A 21,108-nucleotide genomic window follows, 5' to 3' on the forward strand; every position below is an offset into this window, starting at 1 on the left:
CTAGAATAGTCATTTACCACATCAACAATGCATAGAGTGTATTTATGATTCATTTATTGTTAGCTTCATTTCACTTCAATTTCTAAGTGAAGTAATATATATGACCACCCCTCTGAAAGGACCAATCCCTAAAAGACATATCTTTTAATTTAATGTCTGATTTTTATTTATATTTTTTTACCATTATACTCTGTGGAAGCTGTCTCCTATTTGCAGACCATCCCTTTCCTGCTTTCCTGTGCAAAGTAGTTTAATAGTATATATATTTATGGGGAGCCTGAGATTCAAACTTCCACACATAAACCCCAAATTTTCTGCATTTTAAACACAACCCTCTCTGTTACATTTAATTTCTACATCAGTATACGGATACTTCCTCCTTGTAATTGGATAACCTGAGGCATGTGACCAGTCACATGCTTGTGACATCATTCAAGGTCCTGGAGTTTTTTTTACATGTGGCTGGCAATAATGAGGATTTATATTCTCCTGCACCCAGCAGCTGCAGATTGTTTCCTAGTTGTCCTCCCAACAAGATCCTTTCATCTCCAGAGTACAGATAAGGATTCCCATGGCAACCAATATAAAAAAATGCAGCCAGGGGGACAAGGTAAAGCCCCTGATAGCAGGCAAACTGCTGCACATAGCTAATAAGTACATTTGTGAATTGCTTATATTAGCTTAGTGCACAGTTAGGCAACATTTTTATACTTTACAGTTATTCTGTAAATATTGGGTAATGCTTTGCTCCACAACTATAAAACTGCAGAACTTTGATCAAATACAGCCAGATTTAATTATTATAGTTTTACCCACTTACTCTTTGAAACCAAGTCAGAAAATATCTTGACTGTTTGAAGTTTTTATCAGCTGTAAAAGGCAAAAACATCATCCGTTACTTAGTTGACATTTCAGTATCTATCGACTCAATAAATACACAAGGCTGCTTTCAATATTCTGCAGCTCTACACTCATCTGCGATGCCCTTTATGACAATTAGAATTTGATAACTATTTTAGAAAATTGACATTCTTACATTATTACACTATCACGAGGCAGAATTTAAGTCAAGGACAAGCTAATACTGAAATCAGAATAAATGTGTCTGTAACAAAGAAAACAGTACATTGGAATATATAACATTCCAAAATACTTTATGGTGTTTGCCCTGTATTCAGAAGGCAGCAAGATAGAGATAACAAAGATTATCAGTAGTTTTCTATGTAATCTGACGAACAACCAGAGAACCTTTATCAATCAGAGAAACCTATGATTTTCTGTTAAAAATACACGCTCTCTCCAAGAAAGACATATCAGACTCCATTTAGTTTATATCTTGTCTCTAGTACTAAAACCTTTGTTGTATCAGAGCAGCGCATTAATCCCATAGGTCATTGCGGTTGTACAATCTGAGAAAGCTACAGTCACAGTATATTAAAGGTGAAAGTAGATTTCTTAAGGGAATAAGAATATATCATGTATATTCTGAAGTATCTAGCACGTTGTCCCATACAAGCAATAGACTATAGAATATTATATAGCTTTGTCTGTCAATAGAGTCATATAAAATCCCAACCATACCTAAGTGAATACGTATAACATGTATCAGTTCTTATGCTTTATATTGCATAAATCAGTTCTCCAATATGTGTAGTAACACTATTTTCGACTATTAACGTTCATTATACAAGAGATCAATTACCTCTTGTGGGACCATGTAATATAAAACATGTTAAATATAATAAAGTATTTTCACACAGTTTGTACCTCTACACCAATGCTGCAAAACTATTATAGTATTTATCCTGTATGACAAAAAATGTTCGAAAAAATAAGCAAAAAACTACAGGCGGTCCCGACTTAAGGACACCCAACATACAGTTACAGATGGGCTTCTCTGCAGATTGTGAGCATGGTTAACTCTTTGGTTACTTTGTTTCAGTCCCAGGCAATGATCAGCTGTAAGGTATCTGTAATGACGTTTAATTGATTACATAATGACGTTTAATTTAAAACTTTATAAACTCCAAGTGTGTACAAATAAAATCACAGGTCTTTTCACATAAAATAAGCTCTCACACAGCCACATTGGCAAAAATTTCACATGAGAAATGCTTGTAGGATGGTGATGCAAATCCAGTACCCATATCGCTGTATGCATGTCCAGTGCCCAGAGCAAAAAGATTTTGTTATTAAAAATTTTATTAGAAAAAACTACTTCAAAGTTCAACAGTAAGATATAGGAAACCCAAAATTGTGCTATTAAAAACTACATTTCACCCTGAAAAAAAAAACTATACAACAATAATTCCTGCAGCATTCAAGGTTCCTAAGAGCACAGTGGTCTCCATAATTCTTAAATGGAAGAAGTTTGGGCTGACCACGGACCTGGCCGACTAGCTAAACGAAGCAATGGTGAGAGAAGAGCATTGGTGAGAGAGTTAAAGAAGAACCCTAATATTGCAGTGGCTGAGCTCCACAGATGCAGCCCTCCAACAGTTGGGACATTATGACAGGGTGTACCGACAGAAGCCTCTCCTCAGTGCAAGACATATGAAAGCCTACATACAGTTTGGAAAAAACACACAAAGAGCTCCTAGACTATGAGAAATGATATTCTCTGATGAGAATGAAGAATGAAGATTGAACTTTTTGGTGTTAATTCAATGAAGTATGTGTTGAGAAAACCAGGCACTGCTCATCACCTGCCAAATACTATCCCAACAGTGACACATGGTGGTGGTAGCATCATGCTATGGGGGTGTTTTTCAGCTAAAGGTACAGGACAACTGATTGCAATTGAATCAAAGATAAATGTGGTCAAGTACAGAGATATCCTGGCTGAAAACCCATTGTGATCCGGAGCTCAGACTGGGACTAAGGTTCACTTCCAAACAACACAATGGCCCTAAGCAGACAGCTAAAATAAGAAAGCAGTGGCTTCAGAACAAGTCTCTGACCATTCTTGACTGGCCCAGCTAGAGCCCTGACCTAAATCCAATTGAGCATCTCTGGAGAGACTTGAAAATTGCTTCCCCTAATGTTCCCCATCTAACCTGAGGAAACTTGAGTGGATCTGCAAGGTAGAATAGCAGAGGATCCCCAAATCTAAATGTGGAAAATGTGTTGCATCATTCCCAAGAAGACTCATGGCTGTACTAGCTCAAAAGGTGCTTTTACACAAGGGTCTGAATACGTATGACCATGCGATATTTCAGGTTTTTTTTGTTAAATAAACTAGCAAAAATATTGATATTTCTGTCATATTTTCTATCAAGATGGGGTGCAGAGTGTACATTAATGAGCCATTCAAATTAGCAATGAAACAAAGAGTTAAAAGTTCATGATCTGAATACTTAAAAAGGGATCTGAATACTTTCCAAAGGTTTCAAAAGGTTGCAAAGTCCCTTAAAATGGTAGCATTGAAAACGTCATAACTTTGCACAAAAAAATTACACCTTACACAGCTCCATACTCCATACAATAGGTTTTAAGTTTTTTAAATCTATCAAAACATAATAAAACCTATATAAATTTGTTATCCCTGTGGTTGTTCCGAACCAGAGAATAAGTTTGATTTGTCATCTGGAGTGCACAATGAAAGATGAAAAAATTAAGCTCACAAGAATAACAGACAAATTATTTTTCTTATCAATTTCCCAGCATTTGAAATTTTCTCCCACTAACCAGTACACAGCATGGAATATAAAACACCGTCACTAGGAACTACAATTTGTTATGCACAAAATAATAGCTCTTATTCAGCTCTGTACAAGAAAAAAAAACAAATAAAAATAATTGAAAAAAATTGAAAATGTAAAAAGTCCATTGGCTGCAAGGGGTTAAATACATCTTGATAAAAAGTGTACAAAATGAAGTTGTTGTCTGGGGGTTCCTCAGGATCCATGGGCGTAACAAAGAGAATCAGAGCCCCATAGCAGGCTTCTGAATGGGGCTCCCGTTCCAAATTATATATACATATTTGTATACTCACACATGCAAGTTACAACAATTACATACACCGTACTATAAATCCGACTGTTGGAAACCTGCCAGTCTAACACATAGATAACTGCTCAAAATCCTGCCTAATGATATATCTCCCCTATAGAGTATATACACAAAAACAGTGCAATAAGCAAATATACAACATATCTACATACCATAAACCTTATACACATACAGCATATACACAAAACTATACAGAAAATATACATCACATATATGTTATACTAGCTGTAGCTAGTAGCAAAATAGAATGGCAAAACAAAAACTATTTTATATGTATCTCTCTCTCTGATTGTCTCTCTCTGACTCTGTGTCTCTCTGTCTCTAACTGACTGTCTCTGACTTTCTCAGTCTCAGACCGTCTCTTTCAGTGACTGTCTCTGACAGCAAAAGTCCCAGTGAAAAGTTGCAAAACAACAAAAAGTCTCAAAAATAAAAGAAAAAACACAGCAGAAATAAAGATACATGCATGTTCCCTTGTTCTCTCCCATGTTGCAGCTTCCTTCATAACTTCCTCTACTTTATTTCCTTGTGATACTCTCTGATCTGTTAATGATTTGTTAACATTGAAAATGTGGTCCAGCTCCACAGGACACAGCTAACCACTGTCTAGTTCAAATGTATTGAAAGCAGCTGTGTGTATGGAAAACATATCATGAAATAACTTAAACATTAAACAAAATGAATAAAGCAAATTATTGGCAAAGTATTTAAATTCACATAAAAATTTAGTAAAAATCTTAACGGCAATTAAAAAGAATCTCCTAGCTCTCCTGACATGTCTTCTCTTGCCAATATTTAACAGTTCTGGTGGGTGAGGAGGGCGATACGCCTCCTTTAGGACTCCGTCTTTAAGGTCACCTTTCTATGTATGCTCTGCTAGGAATCCTGTTTGCCTTCACTTGCTGTAAAATGTTATCCTTTCCTATAATAATTCTGGCAAATCTTTTTATTATAAATGTGTGTTGTTCTGTTTCTCTGTTATTTCAAGAAGACATTGATGAATAAATTAATGATAGCTTGGTGTTATTATTGAGTAGTATGTCCCTGAACAGTGTGATACTTGCCAACCAGTGCTGTCAGACTGTACAGGGAATAATGTTTAAATATTGTAAAACCTAATTGTAAAATAATTTGTAATGTTCATAAATGGAATAACAAAGCAACAGTACCATGCAGAGTCCCGATCCTGAACTGATATTTCTTGAAGAATGCAAGGGTTTATTAATACGAACATATTATGAGTAGAGATGAGCGAATATACTCGTCTGAGCTTGATGCTCGTTCGAGTATTAGCATACTCGAAACGGTTCGTTGCTCGGACGAGTATTTTGTCTGCTCGTGAACGAGCTTTCACTTAAGGAAACACAATGAAGAACAGTGAAGAACACAGTGAACACAGGATCATTTAAGGAACATTAAAGAACACAGTGAAGAACACATTGCAGATGTTTCCGTACATCTGCTAACTTATCAGAAGACATTAGTGCATTGATGGTCTAAAAGTTCCTTTAGATCTCGTAAACCCAACGTCGTTACTGATTTCCATTTCCTGGCTATTAATAGTTTGGCAATGAGAAGAATGTGTGCTATGAGTTTGCGATGTTGAATCTTCATCTCTTCTAATTCCATTAGTAAAATTGCTCTGTGGGGTTCTTTCGGTATCTGTGTCCCTGTCAATGTGTATATCAGTGTAAACACTTCATTCCAGAGGGTTTTGATCTTCGTACAATCCCAGAATATATGTAGGAGCGTGCCTTTGTGCCCGCATTCTCTCCAGCATAAATCTGTACTCCCTGGGAAGATTTTTGCTATCTTAGTCGGTGTGTGGTACCATCTGGTCAGGCATTTGTAATGCACTTCTGTGAGACTAGTGCATTTTGATGCAGAGCTACCCCATCTGAACGGTTTAATCCACGGCTTGTATTCATATTCTGCTTTCAGTTCTTTCTCCCATTTAAGCATGTGTGCTTTTTTCACCTCCTGTCTGCCTCCCCCAACTAGTGTATCATAAATGGGCCTTGTGGAATGGAAATCTTTGCAACCTTCTTTGTGTAGGTAATTGTGAAGGACTGTGAGAATACTTATCTCATGTAATCTATTTTTATGTATGAGCTCTCTTAGTTGGGATATGTATATACCATATTTGGCAGGAATGGCAAACTTTTCCATTATATCTTTGGTGCTCAGTATTTCATGGTTTTCTATAAAATCAGAGATTCCCATAATCCCTAGCTCCCTGAGCTTTTTGTGTGGGATATGATCATAGCACAAGTTTAATGTTTGAAGAGGTATGTCTATGTTTGAGGTTTCTGTACTTTGTTTTGTTTCTTTTAATAAATATCTCCAAGCTATGACTGACAATCTTAGGGATGGGGGTCTAGGGAGAGGTGGTGGTTTCGGAAGTGATTGGGCCAGAAGAAGGCAGCGTAAGGGTCTGTTACTGTTCAGCTCCTTGTCCATTTCTGGCCAACTAGAGGCTGAGGTGTGTGAACTTTTAGACCATCAATGTACTTATGAAAAAATTTACGCCATAAGGATAGGCAAACTCCAAACCTTTTTCAAGGTATGGGATCCATGGTTGAGAGTATACCCTACATCCACATAAATAATGCCAGTCGGCCCTTGACATTATACCCTGTCATTTACCATACTTAGTATATCAGGTGTGACACCCTACTCTATATTCTAAGAGAGTCCCCGAAGTAACTTAGCAGAAGTTTTTGAAAATTTTAAAGTTATGGTTATGTTATAAGAAGTTAAACTTGACTGCTTTGTAAAGCATATGTTTCTTACTTTGAAAGTAACATTACTTTATTTGCTTAGAATTGTTAAAACTGAAAAATGTAAAACGAGTCCATGCAAATTTGATGACTAAATTTATGTAATATGCTTTATCTCTGACTCAATAAAAAGAATTGAAAGAGAAGACATTAGTGCAGAACGGTGTTCTTCACAATATTATGTGTAGAACAATATTTGTGAAAAACAAATTGCGGATGTATGGAAACATCTACAATGTGTTCTTCACACATATTGAAAAATGCTCGAGTCTCCCATTGACTTCAATGGGGTTTGTTATTCGAAAGGAGCACTCGAGCATCGGAAAAAGTTTGACTCGAGTAATGAGCACTCAAGCATTTTGGAGCTCGCTCATCTCTAATTATGAGTGATGACTTACTACTGATTTCCTAGTTTAAATAGTGTTTTTTTTCTATTTATGGGCTAAACAGAGGACATTGGTCTGTGAATCACTGGATTTCAGTGTGGCTAGATTTTTCAGCCACTGGGCTCATATCATAGTGATATCACAGTGATATTTCAATTACAGAGTTCCTACTTCCCCAATATCTTATCATAATTACAGTTTTGGCACTGTTTTTCTGAAGAAATGAAGGGACTAATGCATGGAATCCTATCCCTGGCACTGGGGTCGCACCAGGAAATCAGTCCACTGTATGGTTCATGTTCTAGGGACCAACCCCACTCATCTGAAAGAGCCCCAAAACTATGTACACAATGAATGGGTCCACTGGGCCTGAACTGCAAAATTCAGGTTTGTACCAAACTTTAGAAGTTTGGCTTGGGCTTAACCCCCTTCTCCATCAGTAACTGCCAGCACTGTTTGCGGGTGTTAATTCCTTAAATGCCTCTGCGAAAGCATGTTTGCACTGGCACTAACAGGTCATTTTAGGGAGGATTGTTGCTCCCTGATGACATCATCAGGATCAATGACCCTCCCCAAAATTGCAGTAGCCAGGTAAATGCTGGTGCCGGCACAATTGTTGCTTGCATCTGGGCAAAACCTACATTTTCACAGATTATTACTAATCCACTAATTATTACTATCCACTAATTATTTTATGTTGTATAAAATTAGTAGCAGATTTGACCAATAGGATCAATTCCTTTGGCATCACTATAAATATCTTGGCACTTGCTGACTTGCTGGGGCTTTCAACCCTAATCTTTTTGTGCTGCCGTTTTATACACAACTAAGGAATAAGATTTTGTTACATTTTCAACAGTGTAGCTGTTCATAAGTCCTGTGGTGAAATGTCTACTGCAATTTAAAAAAAAAAATTGGGGGAGATAGTAATATAAAATAAAAACATCTTACATGGGAGATACTCTGCAGTTAAAATGCTACTGCTCTGGTGGTCCCCACTGGTACTGACTATAAGTATCCCAATTTAGGCCTCATGAAAAAAACCATAATGGGGTCCATAACCTGGCCACACAATTTATGGCCAGATCATAGTGTGATGAGCACATGACCTGGCCGGCTTTCTATGGAGAGGGGAGGGGTAAGGAGCAATGACCCAATTTCTTTTGCATGCCTCACCTGGCAAGGTGATCACTGAAGACAATAAGACATTTGAATATACACCATGTAATTAGCTGCCCTGGTCTGTGATGCCATAGCTCCTGGAACAAAAAGAACCACAGGAGCAGCAACTCAGAAAATCATTTCATGCATAATAGTAATTTTCTAAATAACATTTCCTTCCCTTATGCATGTGTTTTTTAATAATCCCAGCAGATTCTGTTAATAATAGAATTACTAAATTATAATAAATTGTGTCAGTTCCATAGTCAGGTCTGCTGCATCTGTATTCCAATTTTAAAGTAAATTACAACTTTAATTAAGTAAAATAATATTTATTTGAATACTGTCTTTTTTCTCACCTACCGTAACTAACTAGCGATTTCAAAAAGTTATCATGTGCTATTACTTTGCTATGAACTCCTAACAATAATTTATTGGGTCATGTTTCTGCCATTTGCTTTATGTGTGTTCTGAGAGTCATGTTTAATATTCAGCGCTTTGCTCCTTTGTATTCGCAGGCTGTGGTCAAGACGTCTGTTCTGTGTTACTGGCCGGGTGTTTAAATGGGTTGCGATCCCATTCTTGTTTGTTTTGCAGACAGATGCAGTCTCTGTTTCCTGAGGACTTGATTCAATTGGTATGCCAGTGTTATTTCACAAAAGCTGGACCGTATTACGGTTGATCTGGTGGTTTTGTCAAGCTTCCATGTTTCCTGAGGTAACCTTCTGCCATAACCATAGATCATACTGAGAAATAACAGAAGTGTCTCACAGGGTCTCATGTGTAAATAAAACAATATTCCAGATCTGTGTTCAACCTCAATTAACAGAATTAAGAAACAAGTTTCTGATGCATCTATAATGTAAGGGGCAATAAGTGAATATTTAGCATTTTTCCATCTAATTTCTTAAATTACTTTTAATACACAATGTAGAATATTTACTAAAATGCCTACATTCAGGCAGATACAGTTATTTTAAGGTGCTGCAGATTTATCATATTTACCACATTTCAGATTATTTTTGAAATTGTGTTTGGGAGGGGGGAGGGGTGTTGTGAAAATTTTTTTAATACACTTCATTAAGAATCTCTCTGTAGTTTGTAATGAAACAGGCTGCTCAGTGCCCCTTAGTAACAATGTTACTTTTACGTTGATATGGCAAATCTGTCTACCATATGAAGCAGGGTCTATCCTGTTTGTTACACAACGGTGCGTGTTAACCCTTCCTGCTCTCTATGATTATTATTTTCAAAGTGAAAGTGAAAGGGTTTGTTTAGTGTAGCTGTTTAACCAAACATTATCCATCTCAACTGAAGTCACACTTTAAGCCCCCCAATTTTCTGATAGCCTCTATCCATTTAAGCGCTTGTCCGATTTTGAAAAAATTTAAAGGTGGGTTGGAGTGGCTGTAAAAAAACAAATGAACACGTACATGCCTTCTCCGGTGCTCTTCATTTCCAAAGCCAACATCAATAGCCAACAACGATAATCTTTAATGCCTTATTTTTACTGAATAAAAATAGCAGATACAAGGAAGGTAGACATCCGAAAATAAAAATGGTAGTTTTACGCTGATGATTAAATACCAGTGCAGTTATAAGATACTGATAGAAAGAAACTGAACAAAGATTCACTTTGCACTGAAGCCCTTAGCTATTTGGTGTCTCTCGTTTGGTATATACAGGTTATTGCACACTGTCCTCTGTATGTAAATTCTATTTATATACAATATCTATAGCTTATAGCCTCTCTCAGAACACAATGGTTCATATTTAAACAGAAAAAAGCGAGAGAGATATTTTATAAATTAACCAAGCCACAACTTACAATATTGTAGAGGGAAAGAGAGATCCGGCACGCCATTACTATCCACCCTCGACGCACGTTTCGCCTATTGCTTTGTCAGAAGGCACATGTTAAGTGAATGTGTGGACTATAAGGTTGATCAATGGAGTGGGGAGTGATTCTAATTGTTATGGTTGAATTCACCTGATGTTGATTTGTCCGCCGACAACTTTACAACCACATTGCATGATTCCATCCCAGCAGCTGATATAGCGTGTAGCAAGCAACTTACGTTTTTGTGTGCAAATTATGCCAGAATTCTGGTATGTTTTTGTTGCCTAACTGTCACCACTTTCTGTATTGCTTTTTAGATGTTGCAATCACATAGGTGCTCAACAAAGAATATTCAAACAGGGCAGCCATTTCATGTTATTTAAGCCACAAAAGGAACATTGTCAAATTTAAGATGCCAAAAGATTTTCTCCCACTAACTAGACTTATTATTCAATGAACTAAATGTTACCCAAAATAGTTCTGATAATATCTACACATTGGCCGACATTTATTTAAGTGTTTGCACCAGTTTTCTGTCTGACTTTGCACTAAAATGAATGTGGAAACTGCTTGCACATGTATTTATAAAGTGTCTGTGCCAATTTTGTGTAGCGGCTGCCCTGTGTACGACAATGCAGAAAAAATGTGCGCCTAAAGGGGCGTGTTAGTGCTTAGCCGGACCGTGCGCCACATTTTTACAGCATGAACAATGAACAATAAAAAATGTTGCACACTTCCAGAGCAGTGCAGGGGGTCCCAGATTCATGAAGACACAGACAACACAGTGCAGTTTACACTGTTTTTGATCAATGTGGACCATTGTCTTGCAGAAAACAAGCCCTCAGTTACTTACGGTGACTGTGCATAAAAAAGTAAAATTAATTTGTATGTAGTGCCGTAAAAAAAAATTACAAAAGGTCATAAGGATTGTAATAGGCAAAATGTTAACCTTTTCATAAAAACCTTAAACTTTTCAGATATTGGTGGCGTAAGAATGGCCAAGAGAGATCATTGCACAGCATTCTGTATCACATTGGGGCTCATTTAATAAGCGTCCGCGGACGGCACAAACGTCGGATATTTGGACGATTACTGTTTTGCGCTACATTTAAAAGCAGAATGTGGCACACACGATCATATTTAGGTGCCAACTTTCATGCAACAAAAAACGTGGGGGCGGGCTGACAGACGATCTGACGGATTCGGACAACTTGCAGGATTTAACATTCAAAATTGTTTCGCAAGCCATGCACTTACATGCACCGGGAAGAAGACTCTGGTGGACATGAGCGGGGAAGCGACACATGCAGGAAATTGAACGCACAATCTTAGTGAATCGCGGCAGCTCCGAATCCTTGTCGGACAACACACCTCAGGGATCACGATGGGTAAGTAAATGCGCCCCATTGTGCTTGAAGCCATTTTTATTTTGAGGTTAAAGGAAATCTGTTATATTGAGCATGTTCTCGGAACTGCAGCAGATAATATGTCTTCCTTTTGCTTGGATTTTTTATCACATCATCCTTGCTCATGACCTTTCTTATAGTCAACTAGCAATTAACCATTTCCAAAGTTACATTTTTAACACAGTGTTAAAATTACCTGGATAATTTTGTCTTATTTTGCAATCATCTGTTGTGAAGAAAAACACTTGTATGAAGTAGTATTTCTGATTTTCCCATAAATTGTATGCATAATTTATTTTCTCTGGTAGTAATTTCCTGTTTTATTTTACTACCTACTGGGACACATTGTAAAGAAAGTTCAAAACCATTTAAAAAGACAAACACAAATCTTAGGAATATGTCTATTGCTATGAACTAATTATTTTTCAGACTGTAAATATGTCCTTTAAAATGTTCATTATACATTATACAAGAACTAACTTTTAAAATTGCATTTTCTCTCTACATTTTGGCTTCATGGGTATTGGATTGCAGTTAAAGGAAATCTAGCAGAAGAATCTTTTTGATACAATCTACCACCACATTTAGGGTTGGTAGACTGTCACCAAATGCATGCTTGTTACCTTAGGAATGAAGGGGGAGTCCTCCTGCCACGTCTGGCACGTCTGCAAATCCGAAATATAGATTACAAGAGTCTTTCTGGCTCATTAGCATTATTTTATAGGGAAGGTGGCCATGTATAACAAATATAAGAAAATTAGAAGATCGCAGTGCCTGGATCTATGAGTAGGTGTTCCTGGTTTATCATTATATGCTTCCTTGTATGTTTCACTTTTAAAGGTAGATGTCCTTTAAGGGATGGTTTCTAGTTTTCAAGAAAACCCCTTTGAATCAGTGTTCCATTCATTCCTTTATATGTGAAAAGACTCAGGACCTCTCCAGATGGTGGTGCAGTCCAGGTCAGATATTAAATGAACTGTAAATGAACATTTATTAAAATCAAAAATTGTGATGAAATGCCCAAATAATACATGTTTCCAAATTAAAGAACAATTTATATTGTGTTTGGCACTTCCAAGGGCTCTTAAACCTGCATCTGTCACAGTGGATATTGAGTTTTTAGAAATGTAGTTGGGGATGTGTTGGAAGAGTGAGGAGCAGAAGAAAAGGGAAAGTTAATAAATCAGTTGACACAATACTTGTAAATCAATGGGGTACAATTTTTCATAGCGGTTTATATTTGGCAGTTCCAAGTTTTCTATGTATGCATTGATTCTGATGGACTTTCCACTCTGATGTTGGGTCAATGGTAAATGATGTATACGTAGAGCCTAAGTAGGGAGTAGTTAGGTCTCTCAACCACATTTGAAGAAATCCCTTGTCCCGTTTTTTTTTAAAACAGCTGGGACAATATGGTCATTATTTTGGCCTATTAAAAAATCATCGCTTTCAACAAGACATGTGAACTGAATCAAATCAAATTAGGATGGCAGTTATTCCGAAATACAAGTAAGCTGCCAATACTGTTTATACACGTAGATACAAGTAGCCTATCGCTAGTTGTTCTAGAGAGAGCGATTTGATTATCCTTGAAGGGGACTCGCTGATTATATTATTTATATTCTTTAACATAAGTTAATAATGTAGGACAGTGGGACATATTAATCAAAATTATCTTAAAGTAAAACAATGCACAGCTAAACAAGCCAATTAATGTCTACTATACAATAAAAGAATTCTGGCTTAAAGTGGTATTCCCATCAGGGCATTTACATTTAATTGAATTCATTTGCCATATATAAACATTTCTTCAATTGGATGTTATTAAAAAAAATGTTCCTGTGTGAAGATAATTTCTCATAAATGTAGCCATGTTGTCCCTTAGAAACGAGATCTGCTTCCTTGGATACAACCACCTCAAATTTGGTCAGTAATGGCCAGAAATGGGCTATTGACCCCTGCTTGACCACCTGGATTCAGCAATCATTACCACAGGACATCTGTGGGACCTGTAGTAACTCCCAGACATTTCATATACAAAAGCCTCTTGTTTCTTTGTGCAATCCCTCCAGCAGAGGTGGCTGTATCCGAGGAAGCTATCTTGTTTCTATGGGACCATATCACTACATTTATGAGAAATTATCTTCACACTGGAACATTTTTTTAATAACATCCTATTGAAGAAATGTTTACATATGGCAAATGAATTCAATTAAATGTAAATGCCCAGATGGGAAAACCCCTTTAAGGCTTAAGATTGTCTATTCTACACCTCTTAGTAATTTAATGTTTATATCAGAAAAACACATCAAAAAGTAACAGCCAGAAGCTGCTAATCATGATTAATTGATCACTAGCAGATGTGATCTCCTCTATAAAAGCAGAAGTTTGAATAGTTTGCCAATCTGGAGTATTGAGGTATGTTTGCCAATAAAAAATTAAATTAGCAATGATCTTGGAGATCATTATAAGCAATGATCTTGGAGGGTTATAAGGTTTTTCCAAACAACTTGAAGTCCATCTTTATTTAATGTAAATGATTAACCACAAGAGAAGAATATTCAATACAAATGACAATCTTCTAATCAGCAGACATAAGGTCTGACCGTGCCGGTCTCCGAGAAATTGCATGGAAACCCCATGAGCCACATCTCAGACTTTTCATGCCTCAGTTGGCAAGTTCAATTCATACAATTAACAGTATAAATTGAAAAAAAAATCTGGCTTATTTGGAAGTGTTGCCAGGGCAAAGGGTTTTTTTCTTTTTTTTTTAAAGCATGTTAGCCTGGTATAATTTGGAAAGTTACATCTGAACAAACCACGAGGCTGATAGAAAAATACATGGACAGACTTAAATACCATAAGTCACATTTGCTGAAAAACAAACTCAGCGTATCAGCACCAACACCTCATACCAACTTTTAAGATGTCAACAGAGGATGAGATAAGTCGTCTTCATTAGATAGCCATTGGGGCATTTAGACAATCTATATTGTCATGCAGTTAAAGTGTCGACCTGTGTAAACAGTGATGAAAACTGCCACGAATGGCTGATCGTCGGGGTCATCACTCTTATTCTACTGGTCAGTGCGCAATACAAAATTTCTATATTTTTGCTTACGTTTTACAAATTTTGTCAAATAAAACTTTATGTGGGGAAAAACTCTATCATTATTGCATGAACATTTTCCAAGCGGCACAACTCTATTAATTTTTGGTCTATAAAACTGGATGAGAGCTTGATTTTTTCTTGCACCTCTTTGGCATCAATCAAGGTCAGTGCATGTGCAGTAGCTCCTGTTCTGCTGCTGGGGTTGTGCCTGCTGCTCATGAGTACTATGCATGTGCAGAGCTTCCATGGTGCTGGTGCACCGCCGGTAGATGTATATGAGGTACTGCACACACCTAGAAGCTCACACACAGGAGGTGCGCAAATAAGTGATGAGCAGATTGGTGGGTATAAAATGACTACCTGGGGCATGGAGTAGCCAACGGCCCGGAGCACTGAGACTTCTACACACCTCAGTAGCCTCTGGGAAGTGGCATTCCGGAATTAGGCAAAAATGGGATGCAGCGTCTGCAGGGAGGGGGATCTGCATCGGCAACTACTTCAGAAAGTAGTTTCCTGATGGAAGATTTCCTTTTATTCCAATTGGATAAGGATCAATCTGTAATGTACTTTTAATTTTTTTATAATATCCAACATTAACCTTTTTCATGTTACTGAAATGTTTCTGTATATTTCGATTGTGAGCCATATCCTTCTTGGTTTCGTTTTCTTCTTTATTATTTTTTTACTATACAGAAATGTAAAGTTCTATAACAGGAATATTAAATTGCATTTCTTTATCTTCTCAGAAAAATGAAGCCATCTGGCAGACTGGCGCTATTGTAGATTATGTGTCAGTAGGATGAAATATAACTGCAACAAGTCATTTGGATATATTGACAATCATGGGAATTATAATTTACCTCTTAGAATATGCAGCAAATTATTCTTTTCTATATCCATCTATAGATTCTAGCAAACAATCTTGGAAAACATTAAAAAATTGTCACCATTTTGTCACATGTCTATTGAAAGTAAATGCAATGGCTGAGATAAATAATAGTAACAACCTTTAAAAATAAAACTATCTCCCAATAACTAAGCAGTGCACAGCGTACATTGGCCTCAGGCTTTAGCATTTATGCCAGATTGATATTCCAAACCAATCTTATTTTCTATGATATAGGAACTGAAATTCCTTGAGGACATTATTCTCTTTGCAAATCCAAATTAAGATGGAAAAAACCCATAAGCAAAACTTTCAGAGCACAGACTGTGAAAATTAGGAAACATTGTCATGCTTGAAAGCTATGACCACCACAATCTCATGTTGAAATAAGTTTTGGGTTAATACATTTTCATCCTGAGATATGGCAATGTTACTAAAAAATGTTTGACATTTGAGTAGAAAGTGACTGGACAGTTAAAGACAACATATTCTACAATTACTATTCAGTAGGTTCCAAAAATAATGATATTGCTTGATTAAAACCACAGACTTATATATATTTTAATGATATGTTATATGATAATATTAAAACAAAGTATTGGGCATTTGTGAAGTATAAACTAATATAAAATTTTATTTTTGCTAATTAAAAAATTGAGAGAGTATACATGTAACTACTGGTAGCTCCCTAAATCTATACTTTGTAGACTGTTAACTTCGACTGTTACAGTATTTCTCTACCAGCTTTCCTGCTTTGCACATGTAGAGGATGCAATATTTGGCCATTATTTTTCACTGCATAGCTCTAGCTCAGTCACATTACAGTATAAAAATGAAAAAATCCCGGCACCTCGAGGTGAAAGCAAAATTCCTCCTTTTATTTTCCGAGCATGTAACAAATCAAGTATACACAAGTCACGCAGTAAAACACGTTTTTTTGGAGCCGAAAAAACACATTTTACTGCGTTTTATATGCGTTTCATACGTCGTGTGACGCACTCATCAAGGGAATAAAGTAATGTAGTGGACCAGTCTTGATGCTAAGTATGGCTGCAAAAGCTAGACATCAAGGGGTGAAAATGAATCAAAAGCAAGCAGTGGCCCATATAATACAAGTAATACTAGTATGGTGGCTAGATGTAGTGGCATGGGTGCCACAATCTGGTGCTCTCACACTTTTAAAGTTGATGCTGCCCTCCCCCATACGCAGTCAGAAAGCTTTTAGGTTGAGGACTTCCCTCCGTTAATAAGCGGGAGGAGCTATGATGTCAAGGAATGGGAGGAGCTATGATGTCACTTCCATCCACCACAGAATGGGAGGAGCTATGATGTCACATAGTGGGAGGGGCTATGACATCACTTCCCTTCGCCACAGAGTGGTAGGAGCTATAGCCGGGGTCTCCCTAGCCCCACCTCCTCTCTCCTCCTCCACTCTGACAGTATTTCATCATAGATGGGAGGAGACGATTCTGAGCAAACTCAATATGTGCCACACCCCTTCGCTACTCCTCCACTCTGACATTGTTTCGTCATTGAGTGGGAGGAGTCAAGTATGGGCGGATTCTGCATGAGAAGGCAAAAATCCTTTAGCGTCACCACACCAGATACGCTCACACTCCGCCCTCACCTCCACTCCAATGGGATGCTTTAGGATGCAGGTAGAGGCGGACGGAAGTGTTGTTTAAAGTCACCATGGATACACTTCAATCATACTGTATGCTAGTGTTATTGTTGCGTACTAACTAAATAAAGGCGTATTATGCTGTACATAATCATCATTTGATATTTAGGTATCCAAGTGTGCAGATTAGCGCGATCTAGTTGGTTTATAGCTGGTAAGGTCATTTAGACATTTATATGAAAAGAACAGACAGAATGAGACTTTCCCAAAGAGGGTACATGCAGAAGAAAACCCCCACTCAAAATTGCTGTAGAATTATATGAAGCAACCAAAATTTTGCATCTCATTTAGAACTTTCGGGGCCACTGTGTCCAGCAGAAATATCCACTTTGTTTCTTGTTTCTTATGGTACTAGTACATTCTGCTGGATTTCTTTTTTCACCACATCCATCTATCTCCTGCAAATTCTGCTCTGGCTCTCATAGAGTTACCCTGCTATGAATTACAAAGTTCCTCTCCAATCACCTTCTGAACTGTGACTATGTATATATATATACATATATACATATATATATGTTATAGAGATATCTTTGTGAGCTCCAATTTTTCTGGTGATTCTGATATTTGTCTCCTGGAATACTCTTTAAGCTTGTGTTTAGACTATTCTCTGATGTTAAGATTTTGTACTGTTTTTGCCCTCTTTGTTGGGATCCAGCTCTGTAGACTATTCCTCTGTGATTGTCTCATCTTCTCTTCATTTCCTTGTTTTACACTTTAGGGCAAGGAGGGAACGTCTCCTAGTCCTTTACTACCAGGGTTTACAAAGCATTCTGGTAGAGAAAACCGTGTAGTGGGTTTAGCATTACGACCCACTGACTTTATCTACATTTCTAGTCTGTTACCATAGTGTGCATAACATCTGTGTTACCAATTAAAAAGTTTCATTTTACATTCTGAGAGGCCTTCTAGGTTTTTCTAGGTTTTTTTAAATAAAAAACTGAAATCACTAGAATGTTAAGTGAAATGAGAGGACCATCTAAACACCAGATCTCTTAGGCTCCCTTCAACTTTACTCAGGATAGGGACCCAAATGCTTTATCTTGAAAATGTTACCCTATTATAAGGATACAATGCAAAGAGAAGACATAAACATGCTTTGCAGATTGTGCTACTAATGCATTTTTCATCCACTTTTCATGAACTGCACATTCTTCCAATCCCAAACTCCCTAATGTACTGGTATAAAAACACCATTAACATGTGAGAATGTGTAAGAAAGCATGCTTTTAGCACACAGATGGTAGACAACACTGAAAGAACATTGACAGGATTACACATTGCATGTTACCAGGCAAACTTTTTGTCCTCAGAACACAGTTCATACTCTTGTTGTCAGGGGGCTTCTGAACAGCTTACCTGGGATGTGAAATTAGAAAATATGTCAAAAATATAGTTTCTCATATAAAAACATACAACAGTAGGGAACAACTAGTCAATGTTTCCTTCCTGTGCAAAAGTGCAAAACACTGAGAAGAAGACATAGAGTCAGGTCAGAACCCAGAGAACAAACTTAGTACAAAATCACATGGCAAAATGATAGTCTGAATACAGAAAAAGCCTCAAAGATATCATAATACAAAAGGCAGTGAGAACAGTAAAAAGCTATAACAGAGAAAGAATACAGAACAGGAAGTGCTTTGAAGTACATGAAGGAGATTTGAGAGGGATTCTTTCAATCAGAGATGGTTAAGTCTTAGAATGCACAGGTGGATTTGTAAAAGACAGATGGTTATGGTGTAATTCAATCAAAGCTGTCAGGGGAAAGAACACACCAGTGTTAACACGAACAAAAAAGGAAAAAAACAAACAGATATATCCTCCTTATGAACAGAGGATGACCTAGGCACAGATGCAACAGATTATTATTAGTTAAGGAATTTTTGTTTTGACTAGATAAAAATAATTTTACTATATGTTAATAATGTTCATCCAAAACTGACACACGTTGTTTACTTTACTTTTATCTGTTGGTGGAATATACACTCACCGGCCACTTTATTAGGTACACCATGCTAGTAGCGGGTTGGACCCCCTTTTGCCTTCAGAACTGCCTCAATTCTTCGTGGCATAGACACAACAAGGTGCTGGAAGCATTCCTCAGAGATTTTGGTCCATATTGACATAATGGCGTCACACAGTTGCCGCAGATTTGTCGGCTGCACATCCATGATGCGAATCTCCCGTTCCACCACATCCCAAAGATGCTCTAATGGATTGAGATCTGGTGACTGTGGAGGCCATTTGAGTACAGTGAACTCATTGTCATTTTCAAGAAACCAGTCTGAGATGATTCCAGCTTTATGACATGGCGCATTATCCTGCTGAAAGTAGCCATCAGATGTTACAGGGTACATTGTGGTCATAAAGGGATGGACATGGTCAGCAACAATACTCAGGTAGGCTGTGGCGTTGCAACGATGCTCAATTGGTACCAAGGGGCCCAAAGAGTGGCAAGAAAATATTCCCCGCACCATGACACCACCACCACCAGCCTGAACCGTTGAAACAAGGCAGGATGGATCCATGCTTTCATGTTGTTGACGCCAAATTCTGACCCTACCATCCGAATGTCGCAGCAGAAATTGAGACTCATCAGACCAGGCAACGTTTTTCCAATCTTCTACTGTCCCATTTCGAAGAGCTTGTGCAAATTGTAGCCTCAGTTTCCTGTTCTTAGCTGAAAGGAGTGGCACCCGGTGTGGCCTTCTGCTGCTTTCTATCAGCTCGAACCAGTCTGCCCATTCTCCTCTGACCTCTGGCATCAACAAGGCATTTCCGCCCTCAGAACTGCCGCTCACTGGATGTTTTTTCTTTTTCGGACCATTATCTGTAAACCCTAGAGATGGTTGTGCGTGAAAATCCCAGTAGATCAGCAGTTTCTGAAATACTCAGACCAGCCCTTCTGGCACCAACAACCATGCCACGTTGAAAGGCACTCAAATCACCTTTCTTCCCCATACTGATGCTCGGTTTGAACTGCAGGAGATTGTCTTGACCATGTCTACATGCCTAAATGCACTGAGTTGCCGCCATGTGATTGGCTGATTAGAAATTAAGTGTTAACGAGCAGTTGGACAGGTGTACCTAATAAAGTGGCCGGTGAGTGTATGTAGCTACTTATTTCTTTTTTAAACTGTTTTATTGAAAAATATGCATACAGTAAACATCAATCACCGCATGCAAGCGGGAAGTCATCATACAGAAGACATGTACACAGAATTACATGTAATAACACATATTATTCCAGAGCATTCATGTCAAAACAGTGATTGATGTATCCAAGTATAATCATTAGAGATGAGCGAACATGCTCGTCCGAGCTTGATGCTCGGTCGAGCATTAGGGTACTCGAAACTGCTCGTTACTCGGACGAATACTTCGCCCGCTCGAGAAAATGGCAGCTCCCGCCGTTTTGCTTTTTGGCGGCCAGAAACAGAGCCAATCACAAGCCAGGAGACTCTGCACTCCACCCAGCATGACGTGGTACCCTTACACGTCGATAGCAGTGGTTGGCTGGCCAGATCAGGTGACCCTGGGATAGACTAGCCGCTGGCCGCGCTGCTCGGATCATTCTGTCTCTGGATGCCGCTAGGGAGAGAGCTGCTGCTGCTCAGGGAAAGCGTTAGGGTGTTCTATTAGCTTACTGTTAGGCAGGAGTGATTCTCAAAGAACCCAACAGCCCTTCTTAGGGCTACAATAACGTTCTACTTTTTTTATTTTAATTTGCATCTTTTACCATTTTGTGAGGAATTAGCAGGGGGACTTGCTACCGTTGTGTTTAGCTCTTAGTGGCACACATATCCATAGCAAAGACCGAAGTGGGAAAATTCAGTAGGGGTTGGATT

The sequence above is a fragment of the Engystomops pustulosus genome, chromosome 3 (assembly GCF_040894005.1).
Source record: "Engystomops pustulosus chromosome 3, aEngPut4.maternal, whole genome shotgun sequence".
Taxonomy (NCBI): domain Eukaryota; kingdom Metazoa; phylum Chordata; class Amphibia; order Anura; family Leptodactylidae; genus Engystomops; species Engystomops pustulosus.